Source organism: Macaca fascicularis, chromosome 8 (genome assembly GCF_037993035.2).
Source record: "Macaca fascicularis isolate 582-1 chromosome 8, T2T-MFA8v1.1".
NCBI classification, from domain to species: domain Eukaryota; kingdom Metazoa; phylum Chordata; class Mammalia; order Primates; family Cercopithecidae; genus Macaca; species Macaca fascicularis.
In genome coordinates, this window is record NC_088382.1 from 36,153,097 (window position 1) to 36,166,292 (window position 13,196).

Below are 13,196 nucleotides of genomic sequence, written 5' to 3' on the forward strand. Positions count from 1 at the left end.
GGAACCCTGGATAAGACCTCTTCTCCTTTCTAGCTCCATTCCCTTATGGGCTTTGTCTCCACTTCGGAACTACACGACTTCTAATTCGGTCAAACAGAGCTTCTTGCTATTCTCCCTGTACCAGCTTCTGAGGGCTGTGGTAACAAAGGCCCACAGACTGGGCAGTTTAAACAGCAGAAATGTGTTGCCTCATGGTTCTGGAGGCAGAAGCCTGAGATCAAGGTGACAGCAGGGCTGGTTCCTCCTGAGGGCCATCAGGGAAGAATCTGTTCCAGGTCTCTCCTTCAACTTCTGGTGCTTTGCTGGCAATCTTTGGTGTTCCTTGGTTCCTGCTGCACCCTCCCCTCAGTCTCTGAATTCATCTTCACATGGTATTCTCCTTCCTGCTTTGTGCATGTCTTTGTCCAAATTTCCCTCTTCTATAAGGATATCAGTCATACTGGATTAGAGGCTCACCTTATTCCAGTATTACTTCATCCCTTCATCCTAAGTACATTGTCAATTACCCTATTTCTTTTTTTTTTTTTTTGAGACAGAGTCTCGCTGTGTTACCCAGGCTGGAGTGTAGTGGTGCGATCTTGGCTCACTGCAACCTCTGCCTCCTGGGTTCAAGTGATTCTCCTGCCTCAGCCTGCAAGTAGTTGGGATTACAGGTACCTGCCACCACACCTGCATAATTTTTGTATTTTTAATAGAAATGGGGTTTCACCATGTTGGCCAGGCTGGTCTTGAACTCCTGACCTCAAGTGATCCTCCCACCTCGGCCTCCCAAAGTGCTGGGATTACAAGCGTGAGCCACTGTGCCCAGCCCCAATGACCCTATTTCTAACTAAGGTCACATTCCATGGCACTGGGGCTAGAGTCTCAACATATGACTTTCAGGCGAACACAATTCAAACTGTAACACCTCCTGGTACATGAAACAGTTCTGTGTTTTCAACTCCAGAGGATGCTTTTCAGATTATTCTTTCCCCACTACTTTAGAGTGAATTTCTAGTCAACATTTAAGGCCATCCCCAAAGTAAATGTTTTTACGAAGATATCTCTAACTCTTGCAGGTTGATGGTTACCATTTCCAAACCTGAAGGATGCTCTTCTTGATCTGATAGGCCTCCTTACATGTGAGGGTGTCGTTTGTCATTTTTTTTTTGAAACAGTAAGCCTTTCAAGGGCTGTATCCATGTCTTTTTACTTCTGTCTTTTTAGTGCTATCAAGGTGTCTGGCACACAGTGAGTGACCAGTAAAAGTTGTAGGTGAGTAAAGCAAACATTCTCCTTATTCTATTAGGGTCCTTCTTCTAACTTTCTGGCAAAGGAGGAGTAAGGCGTGGTCTTCTTGAGACTATTAATCTTACAAAATATGAGACTTCATGTTTAAGGATATGGATATTGAAAACTTGCTTTGCTAAATAAAATAAAAGAGCTAAGATGATATTTTCTGGTAAAATTGTCTGATGGCACTTTTCACTTCCAGTGTCTAAAATTTGCCAAGCTTCAGCTTCGTGCGGTCTCTCCCACTTCCTGGCAGGTGTTAGCCATTCCAGAGGTGGACCAGATGCTTGTGCAGCTGCCTTGCGTGCTCTTGACACTTTCCAAAATCAGGCTAGGCATCAGAAATGAGAAGTTATTAATTTTCCTGGTAATTTTTCTAGGACCTGCCATCTCAATATGTGTCTTACTTGTTGGTATCACAGGCTCATACCAGTTGGAATTTGAAGGCAAATCTCAGCTAAGTACCTCATTGGAGGTGCAAACTGTAATGATAAATGCGTGACTCCACTGGGCGGAGTCTCTGTGGTGGAAATACAACGATGAATGCAATTCTGAGTTCTATCAGTCCTACTGGAATACAAGTTGTTTAGTAGCCACAAATGGCTTAGCCGTAATGCAGTCAGCATTCCCAAAGTAAAGCATTTCCATTCCTGTCACTACAAAGGATAAATTAGCTCCTACAAGGGAGGGAATAGAAATAGCTCCTTAAACACTGTCTTTAAGAGGTTGGTTAAAACCCTTACCATGACTGTCTCCATCACAGACAGCTGTGTTATTTGTTGATTTTAATACTGATGATTTGCATTCACATAGTAAGGACTCAGAATTACTTTACAAATAGTCTCATTACAACTTACACTGCTGTTGCAAAGTAAGTACATGGTTAATTGTATTTTGCTCATTTTTCTAGGCAGGATCACGAGCCATTGAGTTTAATCTACCTAGAGCATACACTGATTTAATAATACACAAGATTGAGAAAACAACCACAAAGTAATGTGGTTTATTTTCTGAACAGACATTCTAGAAATTCAGTATCACAATCTAGAATATAAATGAAATGTCCTTATTTAAATATTGCTGACATTACCAGAATTTAGCTTTGGGTAGCCTTAGTGGTAAAAGTGCATGATTTGTCCTTTGGCATTTTAGAAATGGTCAAATGACATCCAGAATCAAGTCTGGTAAATACAGTGTGTGGCCCCACTGCCTGACATGAGATTGGCAATCAGAAATAAAACACTGATTTCTATTCAGGTATACCTTCTAATGTGGCTGTTCTGTAAATTTTCACATTGCCTGAAATGCTTTCAAAAACAGCAGCATTACTGGAAAAAGTGTATACAGCCTCTCAAGAGACGTGTATGATAAGTCAACATTTGAATATATAGGTTTGGGTATATTTTCTCTTAATAGCCCCTTGGCTGGGTGCGGTGGCTCACACCTGTAATCTCAGCACTTTGGGAGGCCGAGGCAGGAGGATCACTTGAGGTCAGGAGTTCAAGACCAGCCTGGCCAACATGGTGAAACCCCATCTCTACTAAAAATACAAAAATTAGCCAGGTGTGGTGGTGCGCATCTGTAATCCCAGCTACCCGGGAGGCTGAGGCAGGAGAAGGGCTTGAATCCAGGAGACAGAGGTTGCCGTGAGCCAAGATCACACAACTGCACTCCAGCCGGGGTGTCAGAGAAGGACTCCATCTCAAAAAAGAATAATAAAAATAAAAATAAATAAATAGTCCCTCAATCCCACTCCCATCTCACTTGTCCTACCACCATCAATGATTTGGTCTCATTTCTTCCTGTACCCATAAAAAGGGTTTCTGACTTTGTATACCCATTTTAGAGTTCCATGCCTCTGAGAACACCCTTCACCTCCTGTCCAACTTAAATGTTTGCTTCTTACATTACACTTCAGTTTTGAGATCTGTTGCAGACTCAGACCCTGACTAAGGAATGGATCCACCCAGAAGATGTCTAGGTTGTTAATCTTTGTGGAGCGCCAAACATTACACGTGTGATCAAACATTTCTGAAAAGGAAAGGAGACTGAGAAAATTGTAACTGCTCAAATTCCTCTTCTTACTCTACTAATAAAAGCCAATGCTTATATGTAGTCCAGTCTGTAGCAGACATTGTTACAAGTGCATAAACTGTATTAACTTCTTTAAATCTCACAACTGAGTGATGTAGATATGACTATTTTACAGATGAGGAAACTGAGGCAGAGAGAGGTTAAAAAGTAGCACAGCTAGGAAGTGCCATATCTCATATGGTGAATACTAAAGTTATTATGGAAAATACTTCAAAAATCTCTTAAAAATGCCCAAAACCACTGCCCCACCGGGTTTTGTTTGAGAATCATAACTTGTTGATTTCATTTAGCTCCTCACTAAGGAGGATAAGCCCAGAGGGCAGTTGGGGTTTTTGCTTGGCTGAGGGTGTGTCCATTCTGTGGCCAGAACTGATTGTTTAGAGCAAGGAAGAGAGTGAGCCCAGCTGCCTGGTGCCAGGCCCTTCTCTGTCCTTCCCCCAGGCAGCTCTCAATTTCTTCTCCAAATTAATGTGAACAAATGACCCAAGTATACACGTTGGAAGGGGTAGCAGTGTATTAGTCTGCTTGGGGTGTTAAATTATTAGCCTGCATGAAGAGCCTATATATCTTTGTCAGAAGCTGCTCAGGTTGGATGTATTTTAATGAAATCAGTCCTGAAATAATTCAAAAAAAGAAAGGAGAGATATAATGGCAGAAAGCTCAGAGCACAAGTGATTCAGGCACTAACATTATGTCCTGATGATAGGATGGGACTTGTCTCCCTAAGCCACGAGAACTCCCACCAGGAGACTGTGTAATGGGCTTTGTTGGCTTGTTTTTGTCCTGTGGGAGAGAAGCTCGGCTGTGGTTGTACTGCCTTATGACACTGGGGTGTTTGCTGAAGTGGTGGAATCTTTTTCCTCCTTCAGGAAAGTCTAAGTTCTTCACATCAGGATTCTCAAAGAATTTTACATACTTGCAGCTGAACTAAACTATCATTAGGCCAGAAACATAGAAATGGAGTTTTGTGTTAGGAAGAGACTGCCATGCCTGCACTGAGGAACTTGACTCAGGCCAACAGAGATATGCTACATAGAAAGTTTATCAGTAGGCTGGGCACAGTGGCTCATGCTTGTAATCCCAGCACTTTGGGAGGCTGAGGTGGGCGGACTGCTCGAGGTCAAGAGTTTGAGACCAGCTTGGCCAACATGGGGAAACCCTGTCTCTACTAAAAATATAAAAATTAACCAGGCGTGGTGGTGGGCACCTGTAATCCCAGCTACTCGGGAGGCTGAGGCAGGAGAATTGCTTGAGCCTGGGAGGCAGAGGTTACAATGAGCCAAAATCATGCAACTGCATTCCAGCCTGGGCAACAGAGTGAGACTCCATCTCAAAAACAAAACAAAACAAAAAAGTCTATCAGCAGATTTTTATGGAGGCACCATAAAGAATGTGTCATAATTACATTATCTTCCCAATATCCACACTATCCCAGTGGACCCACCCTGCTAGCAACTACTGTTTCTTCAAATTTATCTTGCTTTTTGCATAAACAACTGTTTTCTTAAAGTCCTGTTTCTGTTTAGGAAACTCTCATGAATCCAGTTGACTTTGAAATATGAACCCCAACGGTATATATTTCCAAGCTTCCAACAAATATATTGCTCTATATTCTCAACTAGCTTAACTTTGATCCCTAACCAAAACATGTTTGCTGGTCCCATCAACATATGCATTTATGAGATCACCAATAAGATAGTATGATTTCAGGGGGTCTAGGAAAGGTGGTAGTCTCCATATATTTCTCTCATTCACTTGGATGTAGCCTGCTATTTCATTATTAGCATTTCTTTCATTTGTTCCAGATTTTGATCTTGTGAAGGGTGCCCCCTCCTAAGAGATAAGAATTTCAAACTCACATTTCGGTGTGAAGGACTTTTCTGAAGGCAAATAAAATAGGTCAATATCACAGAACATGAGGGTACTTGAAGTAAAAGAAGAAGTTGTCACTACATACAGGATATTTCATGTGTGCGTATGTATGTATTTGTGTGTCATCAGAGATCCTAAATAAACAAACATGATTATCAGCTTACACAAAAATCCAAAGATGTTTCATTTCAGTAAATTGATTCACGTTAACTAAGGATCCAGGAGACAGTCTATAATTCATGTTGCACTTCTATTTGAGTTTAGAGGGAGGAATATTTGGCTAGAGATCTGTGATCTGTTATCTGCATGGACCCAGAAATCAGACATCCAAATTTTCAAGAGCCACACTCCATTTTGAGTCTTCTGTCACATATTCACCCCAGTGCACTCATATCTGTAGATCTATATGTCCAGATTGTTGATCTAGACTATTTGAAAAATGCCAATCCTACTCTTAGGCCAACCCTTTAGGTTATCTATTCAGAAAGACATACCATTTTCAAAGGTTTGCCTAGTGGTTCTGGAGTCAGAGATAAACTTTCTCTATGAGAATATGGTTCAACAGACCCATCGTCTTTTCCTTTTTTGCATTATCTCCTAGAGAAGAATTCTAGGAATCTTGTACCATCCTAGTTTCTTAAAATCAAATTCCTCTTTCCTTGATCTTTATTTAGGGTCATGATCCAGAAAACCTTAAGAATCATTTCTATCCTCTGATCTCTTCTTAATTCCTTGTTAATTTCACTCTACCTGTAATTTACAGTGGGTATAACATTTCATATTCACAAATGTACATGTGCAAAAATGTAATTTTTGCAAAAGTAAACTTAATGTAGCTTAACAAGCTTACAATATCTGTTTCCACCAGATAGCCAAAAACTTAATCATATCCATTCAAAGTTATTCACTCACTTCCAATTAAGAACTTTTTATCTTTGTGTGCCTACTAAATTGATCCAGGAGTTTCTCTACTTTGCTATCCTTCTCCATGGAAGTTATGTAAGTTCCCAGGTGGCTGAAATATTGTGACTTACTGTCCTGGGATAAGGTGAGGGCTATCTAGCCTTCCTGTTACATCATGTCCTCTTTGACTGTTGCTAAGATGCGGCTTGTAACACTTGATCTTGCACATCCATTTCTGGCCCTGCTACATCTGCTGTGGTTATCAGAGACTCAAGCTCAGATCCGAAAGTGACCCTTGACATCATGTTAGCCCAACAAGCAAAGCCAATTAGCCCCTTCTGTGCTCTTCGTTGAGGGCTGATGAATTCTTGCCGGCCTTTCCCAGGCTACACTGAGGTGCTCACGTTGATGCCCTGCCTCTGAAGTACCCACTTCAGCTTTGGCTGGACTTGGAGCACTTCTCAGAGGCCTGCAGCCTCCTAGGCTATCCTCTGATAGGCCAGGTCTTCTCTACTAGGACCTAGGGTTTCTGACAGCGTTTACATAATCCATCCTGAACAACAGATTCATTCTAAGGTACCAACCAGTTATTCCTGGCCCCTGATCCTTCCTTCCTACTCTCTGGATGCACCTTTGTCTCTTGGGGGAGGGAAGCTGCTCTGGGATCATTACTCAAGACACTCTCCCTCTACAATTCATGCCATAAACATTCTGTGAGCCCTCCATCGTTGTCAGGATTTGGAGCTTAATAAAACATTTTTCTATAAGAAATTCCAGCTCACACTATAGGAGGACTTGCACTTAAGGCTCTTATTTCTGCTATTTTCAGCAATGTCTGATTTGATGTTGGAAATGTAGTAATAATTTCTTTCTTTCTGGCAGTTTCTGGTCACCCCTGGGGACAGTACCTATGGAAGATGGTTTTGGTTTGCTTAGGGACTTCCAGTAACCTGAAATTTCCCTCTTCTCCTTCATATATTATTTAAGGCTTGTTTCCATAAAAGTCATCACAAAATAAACCACTTTGTCATCTTTGTTGTTTTTTTTTTTTTTCTCTCTCTCTCTCTCTCTCTCTTTTTTGTACAGGCATTGTTTGCTACATTTATTAATATGTCCAGGTTCCTTAATCTAAGAGTTGTGTCCCTGTGAAAGACAAAATGCACGTGGTAATTAAAGAGATTATTTTATTCAGGCAAACCATTCATTAATGAAGAGCAAGAACACCTGGGGTTTAGAAATGCAGGTAAACAAGAGGGCCATGAAGAAGGATAGGCAGGGAGACTTGGAGGTTTGGAGAAGAGGGTGGGGGGCATTCTTATTGTGGAATATGCCAGGCAGGGTGATTCTTTGTGGTTAGCCGTTTCCCAGAACATCAGTAAAGGATTAAGGTTCAACATCGTCAGTTCCCCTTTTTGTTCAAGAAGAATATTATTCTTTGTTCTGTAATCCAATGATTACTCAGAAGGTTTAAAAAAAGAAAGCCAGCAAAAAAATCCTTCACAAACTTTTACTAAAGCAGACAAGGTAAACACAAGCTCTTTTTTAAAATCTTGTAAATAAACCCATCAAACCTTAGCTAACTTTGACCATGGTAAATAAATTTCCCCTTTGTTCTTTTGGAGAACTTTGTACATCTATTCAGGTTTTGTCTCGCACAACAGTCAGTCATTTCACCTTAGGACAAAACCATTCTCACACTAGTACTTTTCAGCAGACAAGCTGAACTCATGAATATACAACTCACAACTTTCTGCAGCCACACATTCCTTATAGTACAACTTTACAAAGTGGTAAAAATCAGCATGTTCATTAATAGGCCCAAGTAGATAGTCTGCAAGTAACAGAAAATAAGAGGCAAAATATAGATAAACTTAAGACTTTGCTTTGTTTCAGTACTCTGTCTTACTTGGAAATGATTTAGGTATTCAATAAATATCTATCAATTAACTAACTTTAGTGTAAATCTGAGGTTTTAAGTTGCCCAAAGATCTTGGAAATTATCTTCAAGCTGACATACTATAAAACATAATTACTATTGAAATAAAGTTTGTCATTATAATAATTTATTTGGTTAAACATAAATTTATACTTTCCATAATTTTAAACATTAATCTAAAACATTAGTAATACAAGCTTAATAAATCAGTAAACCTGTATACATTTACACAGACCATTCCCAAGTAGAAATAAAAATCTATGTATATATTACACTTAACCCTGCTCCATCAGAGAGGACATAGCTGTTTTTATTAAAACCAAAATTATTAAAGTAGTCTTGTTTCCCAAAGCTTTATCTAAACTATGTGAACTTGAATTCCTAAATCATATCCAAGTTAGTTTCTGTAAAAATAATTTTTAAATCAAGACATTGAAACTATTTGAGATTCAGTTTTCACTTATTTTTTATTTTTTTAACTGTTTTCCTTTTTGTGGAGAACGGGGTCATGCTATATTGCCCAGGCAGGTCTCCAACTCCTGGGCTCAAGCTATCCTCTCACCTCAGCCTCCCTAAGAGCTGGGATTATAGGCGTGAGGCACCGCGCCCAGCTAGATTCAATTTTCTTAATTTCTGGAAATATTAGGAATATTCAATTTATATAAGTATTTACTTACCTCTGAAATAACAAGAATAGAGCACCATTAAGAGATTTTATAATCTAACGACTAATATCACCCTGTGGTAGAGAAATATTACACATTCACACAATGACAGGTAAAGGCCTCTCTGAATTATAAATACATAAGCATGCAGGCATAGAGAGAGCTTACAGTTTCAATTCTGAAATTTTAGCCATGGGTCAAGTATAAATACATGATTACAAAACTCATTGGTTCATATCAAAGAGCTGTTCTTTTCACAGCAGGTATGAATCCTTAATTTGTTTGAGCTCAATATTGACAGGTAGGCAAACATAAGAGATTAACACACCAGGTTGTCCGTCAACTCTCACCCAAGAGAGACAAGACTTCTATAAAATCATTAATCTATTTACAGAGATCACCAAATGGTCAGACCACAAAACCAAAAGAAGCCACAATCCAGCTGGGCACGGTACCTCGCACCTGTAATCCCAGCATTTTGGGAGCCCAAGGTGGGCAGATTGCCTGAGGTCGGGAGTTCGAGACCAGTGTGGCCAACATGGTGAAACCTTGTCTCTACTAAAAATACAAAAATTAGCTGGGCGTGGTGACATGTGCCTGTGATCCCAGCTACTCAGGAGGCTGAGGCAGGAGAATCACTTGAACTTGAGTGGCGGAGGTTTCAGTGAGCCGAGATCTTGCCACTGTACTCCAGCCTGGGTGACAAAAGTGAAACTCCATCTCAAAAAAAAAAAAAGAAAAAAGAAAAGAAAAGAAAAGAAAAGCCACAATTAGAAATCAAGTGAGTTCTCATAAGGAATCAAAGTCAAGTCCCTGCCACGCTGCCAATGGACATGGGTCCCCAGAGATCAGGATTTGGGAGTCCAACATGAAGAGTCAGAACCACCCCTGGTCCTCAGAGCACCCATCAGGAACGGAGCACAAAGGGCTCCAACAGGCCTCCTTGCCTGGGTGGAACAAAAGGAGATTTGAAAGCAAGATGTGATCCTATCCAAGTCATGTCACCAAAGCTGTGAAAGACAAATGCCCTATAAAGTTAAGGGTATGATTTTATTCAGGCAGAACAGTCATGAATGGGGAACATCTCAAAGAAGAGGGAGAAAGCCTAGAGTTTTGAAAAGGAAGTCATGAAAAAGGATGGACTGGAAGTCTTATGAGATTCACAAGAGAAGGCATTCTTACAATGTGTGAGGGCAATGTGGCCCTTTGTGATAAGCCATTTCCCTGAACACAGAAGCTGGGGAGATTTCTTAACTGTTAAACTCTGAGGCTCAGACAAATCTAAAAATTTTCACACACACCCCCACCTTGTAGTAGGTCTCAACTGGTACAGGGGTTAAGAGTTTACAGTAGGTAAGGAGGCAGAGCTGTATAACTTGGAAAAGTTACTAAAGTGGTTTTGATTATGCTGTCTTCCAAATCAAAATCACTCATCTATTTAATAAGTTCCTTCAGGTCAGCAATTATATAGTCATATCACTTTGTAACATTGCAGCAGTTATTTAATTTCTCTCAGCATCCCTCTCCTACTCAGCAAAATTAGGAGGTTGTAGACAGGTAAAAGAATGTTCATTGCATATTTATTTATAAAACCAAAAGACTGAAAACAACCTAAATGTACGTGCATGGGAGAATGAATAAATAAAATAATTTATATTCATACAATGGGCTACTATGGCAGTAAATAATTTGATGCACACACGTTATCACAAATAGATATTAAATACAACATGTTAAGGAAGTAGAGAATGATTCCAACAGTGCATCATGTATGGAACTTTAAATTCACAACACAGAAACAATACTATGTATAGTGAATGCATATATACCGAAACCATTTTTAAAAATGAATGGGATAGACTGGTCCAATCCCTAAAACTAGCCACATGTGGCTATTGAGTGGTTGGAATACAGCCAATCTGAATTGAGATGTGCTGTGAGAGGAAGTTATACACTAACAAAAGGTAAAAATAGCTCATTAACACTTTTTAAATATTGACTGCTGAAATATTTTGGATATATTGGGTTATATAAAATAATTACTAAAATTAATTCCATTTGTTTCTTTTTACTTTAAAAAATTTAATTAACTTTTTATATTTGTTTTAAAATACCTTATTGAAATAAGAATTAATATACCAGACAATTCTCCCATTTACATTGTACAATTTAATGTTGTTTTTATATGTTCACAAGGTTGTGTAATTATCACTACAATAAATTTAGGACATTTCAGCACCCCAAAAGAAACCTTGTTCCCATTACCAGTCAGGCAATCACCAGTCTACTTTCTGTCCCTCAGGATGTACTTATAGCTTGTCATCTTATATAAATCATACAACATGCGGTCTTCTGTGACTGGCCCATTTCACTTAGCATAATGTTTTTCTTTTTAAAAAAATATGAAATGCTTCACAAATTTGTGTGTCATCTTTGCATAGGAGCCATGCTAATCTTCTCTGTATCATTCCAGTTTTGGTTAAGCTTTTGCTTTTAGAATAGTTCTAGGTTTACAGAAAAATTGCAGACAGTACAGGGAGTTCTCATATATCCATGTTCAGTTTCTCGTGCTATTAACATCTTACATTAGTATGGTGCATTTGTCACAATTCGTGAACCAATTATTTACATTATTACTTATATTCCTATTTTAATGTTTACATAATAATTGTACATATTGATGGGATACCTAGTAGCATTTTGATAATACATTGTATAGCGATCAGATCAAGGTAATTAGCATATCCATCCTCTCAAACGTTATTTTGTTGTGCTTGGAATATTCAATATCTCCCTTTTAGCTATCAGAAACTATATATTATTATTAACTATAGTTATCATACAGTGGTATAGAATACTAGACCTTATTCCTCCCATCTAGCTGTAATTTTGTCGTTTAACAAATATCTTCCTATCCCTCCCTTTCTCCCTACTCTTCCCAGCCTCTAGTATCCTCTGTTCTACTTTTTACTTCTATCAGATCTACTTTTTTTTTTAGCTTCCACATATGAGTGAGAACATGCGGTGTTTAATTTTCTGTTCCTGTCTTATTTTAAATGTAGCTACTAGACATTTAAAATTACATATGTGCCTCCCATTATATTTCTGGTGGACAGTGCTGAACTAGAAGTTTATATCCCAAACATCCCAAATAGCACTTGCAGTGATATTTAAAGGGACTTTTAGTCACATTAGTAAGGTTGAATGCATTAAAGAAAAATAGACTAGGAGCAACTATGACAAAAATGTTAACAGTTGTTAATTCTGAACTATGATAGTAGAGATTATTGTTATAATATTTGTCATATATTTTTTATTTCTCAAAAAAGAAAAAAGTCCCAAAAAACTTGCATATCTCCCACTCTTATATTTGACCAGATAAAATGAGCAGTGCACTGGAATTTATTAAAAACTAGCCATGTAGGCCGGGCGTGGTGGCTCATGCCTGTAGTCCAGCACTCTGAGAGGCCAAGGTGGGTGGATCACTTGACCCCAGGAATTTTTAATCAAAGTCACTGTCAGTACATTTGTGTTCCTATAAAGGAATACCTGAGGCTGGGAAATTTATAAAGAAAATAGTTTTGTTTATTTGGCTTACAGTTCTACAGGCTGTACAAGAAGCATGATGTCAGCATCTGCTTTGCTTCTGGTGAGGTCCTCAGGCTGCTTCCATTCATAGCAGAAGGCGACAGGGAGCTAGAGTATACAGAGATGAAGAGAAAGGAGGCAAGAAAGAGGGGGGGAAGACACTACACTCTTTTTAATAACCAGCTCTAGCAGGAGCCAATAGTAAGAACTCGCTTATCCCTTTCACCTTGAGGGTGTTAATCTATTCATGAGGAATCTCCCTTCAGAACCGAAACACCTCCCAGTAGGCCCCACCTCCAACACTGGGGATCACATTTAAACATGAGGTTTGGAGGGTCAAATATGCAAACTATAAGGGTGGGGTGTAGTGGCTCACACCTGTAATCCCAGTACTTTGGGAGGTCAAGATGGGTGGATCGCTTGAGCTCAGGTGTTCAAGACCAGCCTGAGCAACATGGTGAAACTCTGTCTCTACAAAAAAAAATACAAAAATTTGCCAGGCATGGTGGCACACTCCTGTAATCCCAGCTACTCGGGAGGCTGAGGTGGGAGGATCACTTGAACCTGAGAGGTGGAGGTTACAGTGAGCTGAGATCATGCCAGTGCACTCCAGCCTGGGCAACAGAGTGAGACCCTGTCTCGGAAAAAAAAAAAAAAAAAAAAAGCAAACTATAGCAGTAACTAACTTCTCTTTTACATAGGAAAGTGGGAGGTACTATGTTGGTGCAAAAGTAATTGCCATTAAAAGCCGCAATTACTTTTGCATCAACCTAATAGATAAGAGAGACCTGTCGGTCATATGTAAGCATTTTAGTGGAGTAGCAAATCTCGCGAATACATACAACTTTCTGTAGCTGCTCACTCAC

The 13,196-nt window shown here is 39.4% G+C and overlaps 1 non-coding gene across 1 annotated transcript; it reads right to left on the reverse strand.

The window, feature by feature from the left end:
* Positions 1-11,138: 11,138 nt before the first annotated feature.
* On the reverse strand, positions 11,139-11,244 carry LOC123575334 (U6 spliceosomal RNA). Its single transcript, XR_006700633.1, has one exon. It is a non-coding gene; the product is annotated as a U6 spliceosomal RNA (small nuclear RNA).
* Between the last annotated feature and the right edge of the window lie 1,952 nt (positions 11,245-13,196).